Source organism: Chiroxiphia lanceolata, chromosome 14 (genome assembly GCF_009829145.1).
Source record: "Chiroxiphia lanceolata isolate bChiLan1 chromosome 14, bChiLan1.pri, whole genome shotgun sequence".
NCBI lineage: Eukaryota > Metazoa > Chordata > Aves > Passeriformes > Pipridae > Chiroxiphia > Chiroxiphia lanceolata.
This window is the reverse complement of record NC_045650.1, coordinates 15,507,623-15,519,126: the sequence shown is the minus strand read 5'-3', so window position 1 is coordinate 15,519,126 and position 11,504 is coordinate 15,507,623. Positions and strand designations below refer to the sequence as shown.

At 44.4% G+C, this 11,504-nt stretch overlaps 1 long non-coding RNA gene across 1 annotated transcript; it reads right to left on the bottom strand.

Moving 5' to 3' along the window:
- Window positions 1–606: 606 nt before the first annotated feature.
- LOC116794086 lies at window positions 607–9,180 on the bottom strand. Its single transcript, XR_004359682.1, has 4 exons — window positions 9,064–9,180; window positions 3,817–3,942; window positions 2,437–2,534; window positions 607–834 (listed from the first exon to the last, which is right to left on the bottom strand). It is a non-coding gene; the product is annotated as an uncharacterized LOC116794086 (long non-coding RNA).
- Window positions 9,181–11,504: the final 2,324 nt, after the last annotated feature.

The following is an 11,504-nucleotide window of genomic DNA, read 5'->3' as shown; positions in this document are numbered from 1 at the left end:
CCATGGTGCCTTGTCCTCTTTCGGAGGGAGATACAGCTGTAAATAGCTAAATATATTTTCCTCTTTTAATCAGCCGTGGACACAACCTCAGCTGGGAATCTAAAGGTTGAGTCACAGTTGATCCCCAATTTGATTAATCACCGGTCTCCTCTGAGGTTTGAATCTTGTTTCTGGTTCAGAGGTCAGCACATACAAAAGGCCAGTGAGCTTCCCCTGTGCTAACAAACACCCACTCCAGCCCACGCCACAGCTGTACACCCGAGAGCTGCAGAACACACACTCAGGGCTCAAGCTGGTCCCCAGCTTCGAGCCCCGAGGAGGAGCATCAGGAGGCTGAGATGAGGAAGCTGCCATTCAGAAGTGTGAAAACAGAAGCTTAGGAGGAGATCGCTTTCATCTGGAGCCCGAAAGAATAATTGTGAAGTTAGCAGAAACCAACAGAGACACCAGAGAAGTGAAATTACAAAATTAAAGCTGTGCTGGCTGCCAAACTCCCCTCCAGGAAATTAAGAGAGTGAAGCAGGTAAGGAGCCATTCACCAGGCAGACAAGAAAGAAAAGAAGTTATTCATCAGGCAACTCTTTCAGAAGCAATGTGTACCTTCAGTATGCTGATATGTGTGGGGTTGTCACTGACATTCCCCATGGAGTGGAAGGGAGCAGAATCTATTGTCCAGAACTGCTGTTATGCACCACTGTTTTTCCATCCCTGCACTTTGAGTCATCTTTTCAAAAGAGAGCTCTGAATTTTCTGGTTGTAATCTTCAGTTCATGATTACTTGTAACCAGTGTCATCACCTGGCACATATTTGTGTGCAAGCATCCAACTCCATGCCTTTCCAAATGCAAATGAGACAACTATTATACCAAAGATTTGGTACAAATGACTGTGTATGGGCAGATTAAATAATTTTTTAAAAATAATAAAATAAAATTTTAAAAAAAACCCAAGAGTCCTCTTCCAGGACAGATGTTTCTCTCTCTCTATGGTGTGCCATTCATAGTATGGCTGTTAAACAGCTCTTTGAATCAAGGCAACAACCCCTCTCATCCTACCTTTTGTGACATTAACAGTTTCAACCCCTTTTTGCCTGTTGGGAAAGGCAACAATCCCACCCTTTCAGCAAACCATCACACTAAGCATATACCATTCTCTTTTTTTCGAAGTGCAGAATTTCTCCCCCCACCACATGTCCACCATCATGCTTAGAGCATGAACTACAAGTAACCCAGGACAAAACCCCGACCTTTCATACCTGTGAAAATCATACAGTGATAAAATCCAAAGCTGTTCTTAGTTCTGTGGAGAAAACTAGAATTTTAACCAATTGGGAGTGGGTGTTTCCACAGACACTCCCAGCAGAGTGGAGAGAGACCTAGATTTACAGTGTGATTAAAATTGTATTTTTACATTTTATTTTCCACTATGTGGCTTTTTCCCCCCTCTGCTGTAGTATTCTGCAGGCCTTAAAGAAGTGTCCCTGTATCTTAGTACACAGAGGTCTTGGGATATTACTTGAAAACAGTACACCAGGAGGAAATTGTGCAATCAATTCCATGAGAATGCCTCCCTCAGCAATAAACAGTGCCTGTGCCAAATAAATGGGTGATGTGCGTCATAAATTTCCTTTTCCTGTCAGAGCAGCCACAAGAAATGGATGAAGTTATGCACATTTGTATAAAAATAAAAATGTGTTATTTGCTCTACAGCGCGCTGCGGACAGGACGCCGGAGCTGCACCGTGCCTGCCCGGGCTCCCAGCACCACACAGCCCAAGGCACAGCTCCTCACACACAAAGGAAAGCACTGCCAGTTTTTCTCACAGTCATATCATGCCAGTTCCAGCCTAACTGTTCACAAACAATGAAAGAATGCCTTAATTTATTTTTTTTTTGCGTTCATCTTAAGCCCCTGTCAGAGATCACTTGTTGTCAAAGAGGAGGTGTTTACCACTTGCTGCAAATCAAACCTAGGCACATAGTCCTGGCTGAACAGCCCAGTCTGCTGCACTGAGAAGTCAGGATCTTTTATTTTTTTTTTTTTCTAGGTAGTATTTCTCCCACTGACTGAGCCTACAGAGTAAGAAACTTGCTTTGCATTTACATCCCAAGGATGTAACCCACCACCCTTACACACTCAGCTCAGCTCCTCATCTGGTATAGATAAACACAGGACACCAATTTAATGCTCCACAGACAGCTCACTCCAAATGGGCATTCAGACTGTGGCAACAACACAAGTTTGGATTACTTTATTCTATTTATTTTACTATTCTTTATTCTACCCTGTTACGTTGTTGTTCCTAACCACGGATGAGTGTTACTCACTGCAACCAACAGCAAGAGCTTCTGACCCTGAGCCCCTCCATGTGCTGTGCAGTGACACCTCCACATCCCCTCACACATCTCCAAAGGCTGTTCCTTCCCAGGACACTCACCGACACAAAGCAGTATCATCTCTGCCTCTCCGTTGCCTCTGCTCACATCCCTCCTCATCTCTTCTTTACCAGCCACTTGTATAAGATTCCTGGCTCAACTGGGGGACAGAGAGAGCTGTCAACACTGATATATTAGAAATACAATTCAAGCAGCTGCTATTTGTGGTTTATTTTTATATGACTTTATTTTTTCCCCTCAGACTGATCTCCATTTCTATAATATTATTCTTTCTCCTAGGTCAAACAACATCTGTCGTATAAAAAGGAAAGTAAACTCATTTGGATGATCAAGTTTACATCTTTCCATTTATATTTTACTTTAGTTGCCTTACTAGGAATTGCCCTGCTCTGCCCTCTGATACTTTATGAACTACTGGGTCCATAGGAAGATCTTGGCATTACTTTAGCATCCATAACCACTCCACAGGCCTTAACCTGACAAACCACAACTGCTCCACAGCAGGATTTACAGGCTGTGTCCATACTGCCCTGAGAAGCGGGGAGCAGAGCAGACCCTCCTCCCACCCTTGCTGCCTGCTCTGTAGGTGCAAGGGGCTGCATCAACAGCCTACAGTCCCTGCTGCTGCAGAGAGCTTGCTCTGGTCACAAAAGAAGTCAGCAATGACTGTCTTTAACAGTCAGCGTAGGCACGACTATAACGTGTCAAAAAACCTACAGAGACATAACATAGGCAACTGTAACCTGGCATAACTCTCTAAGGTTAAGGTATGTGGTCACCTTCACCAGCTGGGTATCTGGCCCTGGGCTGGCTGCAGGGCTGGTCCCAGCAAGCAAGGGCACTCTGTCCTATTAGGACTCACAAACAGTGACTCAAACCAACCCAAAAAGTGAAAACCAAGTTCCTACATCCAAACCTGATTTAGTCCAGTGAGAGTGAAGCTATTCAAACCCATGGAGGGCTCTGCAGCTCTGGCTCTGGTCTCTGTGCCTGAGGACCACTGGCAGCACTCAATGTCTTTGTTTCACTCTTCTACTTCTCAAAGAATAGAGCTACAGGAAAAAAAAATTAAAAGGAAAAGTCCCAGCTCTTTGGAGGCGCAAGATGAAATCAATGTTATTGATTTGATCCCAGCTGACATTTCATACATTGAAACACCAGTCTTCCCCCCTCCAAGTCAAGAGTTAGAGCAAGCAGGACAGAGAAAGATGACAGCAGTTGCCCAGATGTGATCCTCATGAGAAAAGCTGTTATTCTCACGTTTGGTCACTGCTGAGAAGAGCAATTTGTTCAGCCATCAGAGGACAGATCCACACAGGAGCCAATGAAGAAAGGACTCTCTTGAGGGCAGGTAGGGACCTCAGGAAGCCAAAGAAAACTCTGATGAGGCCACATCATTTTTCCTGTGGTTCATAGCTGACCTTTAGCGCTTACTTTCCTCTTCTGCTGCTACCTCTGTTTTTTCTAGCAATAGCGAGAATTGGAGCTGTAATAGTTTCCATCACGTCTTCCACAAAAAAACCTTGACTTTTCCATAAGGCTTTGCTCTAAAAAAATGACAATTTACAAACATGAAAATCTTTGCTGGTACTTCCTAAGGTTAAGAAAAAAAAGGCTATCTCCATATGTTCGCATTTGTTCTTTTAGGTAAGTAAGCATGTTCCCTCTAATTCTTCTAAATTGCCAGGACATGATGGATTTCCACAGCAGACTTTCTCCCCCTGAAGACAGTACAAAGAGCCCACAGTGTGAAGAACCATGTGTAGGACTGATTTTCATTCTGGTCTGAACCTTCAGTATATTTCTGAACAGCAGCAGAACCTCTCTTGCTTATCATGAGAGCAGTAATTTTGCTGTCACACAGCTGGCCACAGGAACATCCCCCCCAGTTGTGTATGCTTTCTGTTAAGGATGCAATCCCAGAAGAGCACAAGAATATCCCTGCATGCCCTCCTCCTCCCACACACAGTTAAGGTAGGAACATGAAAGCGGCCTAACTTCAGTTCTAGAGGCAACATGAAGGACACCTTCCTGCTCCTCACAACAAGATTCCCGTTGTGACACCAAACTCAGATGTGTCCTGGGGGTGAGGGTGCAACATGCCTGACATCCCCCTGCAGCTCAGGTGGGAGGATGGAAGCAGCTGCACCATCTCTCATGCTCAAGGGCTGTTACAAAACCCACTGAGGGGCTTACAGCCAGACAAGTGAAGTCTTGCAGGCCTTCAGTCAACACAAAGACCAAATATCTACAGAAAAGAAATGTTCCCAACATCATCTCTTTCACCTAGATTTTCTTGTTGAAACTTGACAGGAAACAGGCACTTTTGCTGCAGCTGGTAACAATCAGCCTCCTGCACCCAGCACCTGCCCCTTTTCTCCACTGTCCCATGGCAAGGCATGGACCTCCAGGGTCTGTCATGTCCAAACACCCTCTGCCAAGACACCCAAGAAATCAAGGGAAAAGTTTTGAAGTGAAATTGTGGACTTGCATCTATAGCTTAGAATTATAATGCTCCTTGTCTAGAAAAACTGCTGGGAGTTGCAAAAGAGCAAGATTTTGTACAATAGTTTGAATAGCTGATGGTTCCAGTCCAGTCCGAGAGCCTCACAAGAAGGGCCTGACTTGAAGCCTGAAGTATTTCTGTTCCCAAGGGCACGAGGGTATGGAGAATCGTGCCACGGTTTTTATGCCCCCCCTCTGAAGGGCTTGGGGTTTGTTTGAATTGTGAATGATGGCTCCTGTCCCAGCTCTGTGTGTGACACAGTCCTCTAGTGACAAAGTTCACACACTGAGCCTCAGTCAAGAATCCACATGTACCCTGAAAGTTGCTGGCACCCAGAGCGTATAATTAAGATCATACGAGACTCAGCATTTCTTTCCCTTGCCCAGCTACATCCAAGAAAAGGGCCAAATAAATTTCTTTGCTCTTAAGAATTGGAAGGTAAATCCTGTAATTTGATTTTTCCTTACATGCTGTCATTTCTAGCTGTAATTTCTATTTAAATGTTTCTTTACGCTCCTCACAACCACCATTGTCATGGTACATTATGGCATGATCTTTTCCCGCAAGATAGCAAGGCAGTATTTTCAAAAGCAGCTAAAAGGGTTAAAAGCACAAGTCCCCAGTCAAAATCTGTCCAGGATGAATGGTTCTATGAGCAAGGAAGTTATGTGAGCAGCACAATGTGGATTCTCACCTCAGTGGTGCCAAGAGATTATTTTGGCAAGTTACTCTAAAGACCTGAATTTAAAGGGATAAAAGGTTGGTTTGGCAAGTTGAAATAGCAAGGATAATTCCACTGATTTTATAGCAATAGCCAATCCTGCTTCAGGGGATTTAAACAGCAAGAATAATAGGTTTTCCTTTTCTTATTAGAGGCCTATTTTATCATTTTGTGCATCAGTCTGTTGATTGCTGTATCAGTCAATGAAGGGGGAAAAAAGCCCTAGTTTTGAGAAATACTAATTGCTGTCATTTAAGGTGCTGTCGTGATTGTGACTTATACCTTACAGCTCAACATACATACAGACCTAAAATTCTCAGCCTTCCTTCAGTGTTCAGGACTGGTTAAGAGAAGAGCAGAAGAAATGGATATTTTGACAGATTGACAAGTGCATTTCTTACCTGGCACAACTGTGTTGTATGGACTGGCCCTGGGCATTGATTGACAAGCTTACCACAATCCAAGGGAAAGAAATAAGCTTGCCTCTTGTACAGCTCAAATGAAATCAGCTGTCCTCTATAGCTGGGTAAATTCAGAGCAACGTGCTGAACTTGCTCTGAATATACACCAGGGGGAAAAAAAGAAAGATTTTAGTACTGATTGGAAACAGCCATGGCATTGTGAACTCCTTTGAGTGTAGAAGGAAAGCCACATCTGAGAGTTTCAATGGTCAGTTTGAGTAATATTCCATGCCCTGCCTTCAGTTTGATTGCTGAGCTTCTCCTCTTCAAAAGCAATGGCTTTGATTTCTTTTCATCCAAATCTATGTGGAAAAATGTATTTTTCACCCTCCTGCACATCCTGTAAGTAACAATCCCTTCACTGGAGATGGGATTCCTTCAGGAACCAGAAGTGAGTTGACTTTTCCTGGGCAGGGGTGGAGGAGAAGCAATGTAATAGGGAAAAACAAACCAACCCCCTGGCTTAGGGTAGGACAGAAAGAAGTAAGAAAAGAGGAAACCATAAAAGAAGAGAAGAAATGGGTGGAAGGGAACAAGAGAAACACAGAGAGAAATAAATACTCTGGAGAAAAATATAACTGACTTCAAAACTCCCAACATCTGTTAAGAGTTAAAGGGAAACCCTTTGTGCTCCTCAGATTTCCTCTTTAGATGATGAATGGATGCAGTGGGAAGAAGCCCGTGGAGGAAAATCCAGCTCTCTCACCTTTGTGCACAGGTTCTGCAGGGCTACTCTTTGTTGCCTTATGCTACAAGACACTGGTGCAGTGGCCAACACTGCTAACAATATTCCAGGTGGGAGCTAATGCCTTTACCAGCAATAGACACACCACCTCTTCTAGTTTTTATCCTGTCCCTCCATTAATGCACTCTTGCTTGCCCTTTTGCTACAGATGTGATCTAGGCAGACAGTTTCAAGGATTTTTCCAAAAGAAACTAACCCCATGCACACATCAAATCCCTCTCTTCATTGGTCTGCTGAATGCTTGCTCTGTTAAGGCATATTCCCCAGGCCAATTCACTGCTTGCAGATTAATTACTCTACATTTCTCCACATTTAAATTCCATTTTGTCATTTGTTAGCAGAGTCATTGAAGAGATTTTGGCCCTGGTGAATCTGCTTAGGTTGTGCCCAGATTTGAGGAGACCTTACACCAAATTATCTCTTCCCTCAACCCACTGCAAAGCTGGAGTAACTTCTCAGACCTCAGCAGCTTCACATGCACAGTGTTTCTGAGGAGCAAGCTCACTGTTTCCAAGGTCCAGCAAATAGACTGCTCTGAAACACATGGTGGTGCAGCAGGGCTGGCAGCCCCTTGACATGGCCCCAGAGGAACTGGTGACTTCAGACCATGACAACTGCTCCCACCCAACAGAGACATGAAAGGACTCCTGGTTGATCAGGCTGGGGAGTCAGAAGGGGGTCTAGCTAGGACACTTCGCTGCTGGCGGTGCCAAACCCAGGCTGCCTTAGAGACATGAGCATGGTGGGGCACCTTTGTGCTGTCTGGATTACACATCACAGAGATCCTGAAACAGTCCCAAGAACAGCCTTCTGCCAGCTTGAAAAGTTTTCATCTGTGCTTATTGTCTCATACCTGCCCTCGAGCTGGTTTTGATCCAACAGCCTCTATTACCTCCTCTTCCTTTACCTTTTGCCTTAGCTATTAATCTCTGATGTGGAACTTTGTGAAATGCTCTTTGAAACTCTAAGCACACTGCTGAATTCCCCTTATCTAGCCTGGCAGTAATATCTTCAAAGAACTCCAGGAGGTTAGTTAAGTATGACCTCCTTTAGCTTCAAGCTCAGCTTCCCAGCAAGCCCTTCACTCCTTTGCTAGAGATGAGAGGAAGAGGACGGGGAACTCTGGGACAAAGAGGCACATCACTGGTACAATACAGCCAGCAGCAGACACAGCACCACTCCTGCTGCCCAGCACATTTTTAAATTACCTTGGCGACATCAGGCTCTCTGACTGCACCTTCTGTTTCACCAGGACCCAATGCAAATCACGTCTCCAACTCAGGGGAGGACTTCCAGAGGGGCACCAGGGATTTCTGAAATAATGCTGGGGACCCAGCTGCACATCCTGCATCTCTGGATAGCCCCTCTAGTTCCTTTAATTTCTACCTGTTCTCAGGTTCTCTTCTTTCATGCCCTCCAAACATGGAACCATTTTAGACTCACATAATGCTACAGCAAATGTTTTCACCATGAAGTTGTCCAAACACTAGTACAAGCCTCCCCAGAGAGGTATCCCTGCCCTTGGAGACACTTGAAAATCAGACAGTCAAAGGCCTGAGCAACACTGCCTAACTTTAAAGCCAGCCCTAATCTGAGCAGGAAGGTGGACCATAGGATATATTAGAATAAGGTATATTGGTGATTTTTATCTTCTCTTTGGACCCAGTCCCACATTCCAGTTCTTAACTGGTGATCCCAGGAACTCAAGCCTAATGGTAACCTATCCAATGCCCTGCCAGAACCTTGGCTGGGGTTAGGTACAGCTTGGTGAGTTCCCTCCCTTCTGCATCAGCCCAAGTAGTATTCAAAGTTTATCTCTACAATGAAATGAGTCCAGGGTTTAATTTTACCTCCACTTGCAATGTGCAGAATTTCCCCTTGCACTGTGCTTCCTGCTCCCTCAGAGCACCTTGCTGTGTTTCCATTCACACATCATTTCTTGCTGGTTTCTCATTTACATCATAATACCAAAGTTGCTGTTTACACTGAGCTGCACAAAGGTATGTTTTACATCTTACTGTGGTGTGATCATTAACATCACACTGCTGGCCCCAGGGAGTTTCATGACTGGATTCAGATCCATCTGTCCTGTGTTCCCAATAGGGGTTCCCCCTGCAGGCCTGAATATTTTGGCAGGAGACAATTCAAAATGTGCAAAACACTACATGTCAGGCAGAATGTGTTACCTTAAATGATGATCTATTATATGAATCTGCTTGTTGCTTTGTATCTTACCTCTTTAAAGAGCAGCCTCTTCAGAAATCATAGTGCAATCTATGCTCCATCACAATAAAAGTGCTAGGTACACCTGCAGTGAGGTAAACTCCCTTAACACGCTCAACCTATAGATAAAATCCCCTCAAAAGAATAAAAAAAGACATGAGATGCCATTCCTTATTTACAACTGATACAAGGTTACAAGATTTTGGTGTATTCCCTTTATAGGTGTGCATCTCAAAGGTGTATATATAAAGATTCTACCACATGTATCTGCATAGTCTGGAAACTAAAATAAAGGCACACATGGCAGTGCTGCAGATTTCACCCACATAGCCACAGCTCTGAGCATTAATCATTGGGGGAGCCAGGTGTTACAGTGTGCCAGCAGCCACACTGTCCACAGCCAGTGGAATCCAAGCAGGGGGAAGGAGACATCTGCTTTGGAAGTAAACATCCACCTGGCAACCTAGGTGAAAACATGAGCTACAGAGAAAAATGAGGATGGTGAACATGTTTTTTCCTTATAGGAAGTCCTGTAGAGGTTCTCTCACTTTGGGGTTGGCTTCAGTAGGAGATCATCCCTTTTTTATTTCTCCTCAGTTGTATTTACACCTAGGGCTTACTGCAGCTGCCCTTGAACTCCCTCCCACTGTGTCTATCTACTGTTTGCTCAAGTACATTAGAACAGATACCTCAAGATTAAATTTTAAGGAGCATGTGTGGATGGACAAAATCTGGCAACATTTTACCTTCAAGTGTGAAAACAGAACTTAGCTCGCTTTCTGCCATCTCCTCCTCTATGTCCTTGGAGGGAAGAGACACTTTCATCTGCACTGGTGGGAAATGTCACCTCAGTGTTGAGGACAAAAAGTCATTCCTGACACTTGGCACAGAGTAGGCTCAAAACTACAGCCTGAAAGTGGCTGGGTTCTGTGAAGGAAATACGAAAAGAAAAAAAATTACTGAATAATAAATTTGACAGAACTTATCCTAAACAATAGCAATCTCTGTAGGCTTCTCAGAAGTTGCAAGGCACACACTTGCAAACAGAGGTGCCCTCAGGAGAGATCCACAACACAAACTGGGCCCCTAGGCTGGCTTTGGGCTGCATCCTTTCATCTGTAATACACAGCTCAGGCTGACCTTTAACTAGGAAAAATAAAAAAGGGAGGTGACTGTTACTGAGTCACACAGAGGGGAAAAAAATAAGGTGTGAATTACGATGGGGATGAATGGAGAATATTTAGAAAATCCTGGGAGGCAGAGCATTTTGAGAAGGCTTTTGGATGGGGCAGACACACTAGCAGCACTGGGTTTGCAGAAGTAGTTGCTCTGGTGCAGGTTTGCCATCAGGTTTCCCTTGGTTTTCTCAGGATAGATGTCTGAAGTCTGAGATTTCAAAATCCACAGGCACTTCTGAAAATCTTGGTTCCTTACATATTCCCACAGTGCTCCAATAACTGTGTAGCCTTGAATTTACACTTGAAATTAGCACTAAGTGCTGCTACAAGGGTCAGGACAGGTATCTGTCTAGGAAGCTGCTGGGTCCAGATGGAGCAGATTCAGCCCCAAGATATGGCCGGGAAACCACCTCACTCTCTATCCCCCACTGCAAGGAACAAGCCCAAAGAGAAAGGGAGAATCCTCAACATCTGCCCAATGCTCACAGAAGAAAAAGAAGAAAAAAAAAATCTCAGGATCACTCTTTTTCCTCCAGTGCAGGTCTACAAAGTCAATATAATAATGTTGCACAGATACCAACCTGGTTTTAACAAGCTGTGGCACAGTCAGCAACACCGTGATGACAGAAACATGTTATCCATCAGAGGCTGGATAGTAATCATCACCAACTCATTCACTTTCTTGAGAGAGCTTTGCAACCAATGGTGGCCACTCTATCTTTTGCTACTGTGCTCACCCCACACAGAATATGTGGCCTGAAGCAAGTTCAGCCACACTCATGGCTACAGGAGGAACAGAAGAACCCTCCTGGCTGACTTACCTCCACATGGACCATCCACATCACGAACTCAGACATGGCTCCAGGATCCCTGCCCTCACCAACAAGCCCAAAGCTGCCTTTACTTGGGGTTGCAGGGGAGAACCCAGACACTGTGCTTGCTGCAATGCAACCTCACGCCAGTCAGAAGAGTCGTGCAGAGGAAGGTGGAGAAAAAAGAAATCACCGAGAATTAATCAAGCCATCATCAGTGGCTCCAGGTGCAATAGCTGTACAAGAAAAACAAATAAATCAACCCATGGTTAAAAATAGCCTTTTTGATTACTGTCTTCAGTCTTCGTCTAAAGACATCGTAACGACATAGTGTTCTCTCAGGAACTAACCCTTGGCCCATACTTTACAGCTCCTGCCCTTAGAGCCAGTCAATACTCGCAGAAGGTAGGGAGGTAGGTTGATCAGAGGTAAAAGATTACTGTACTGTACACATTTGCTTCTG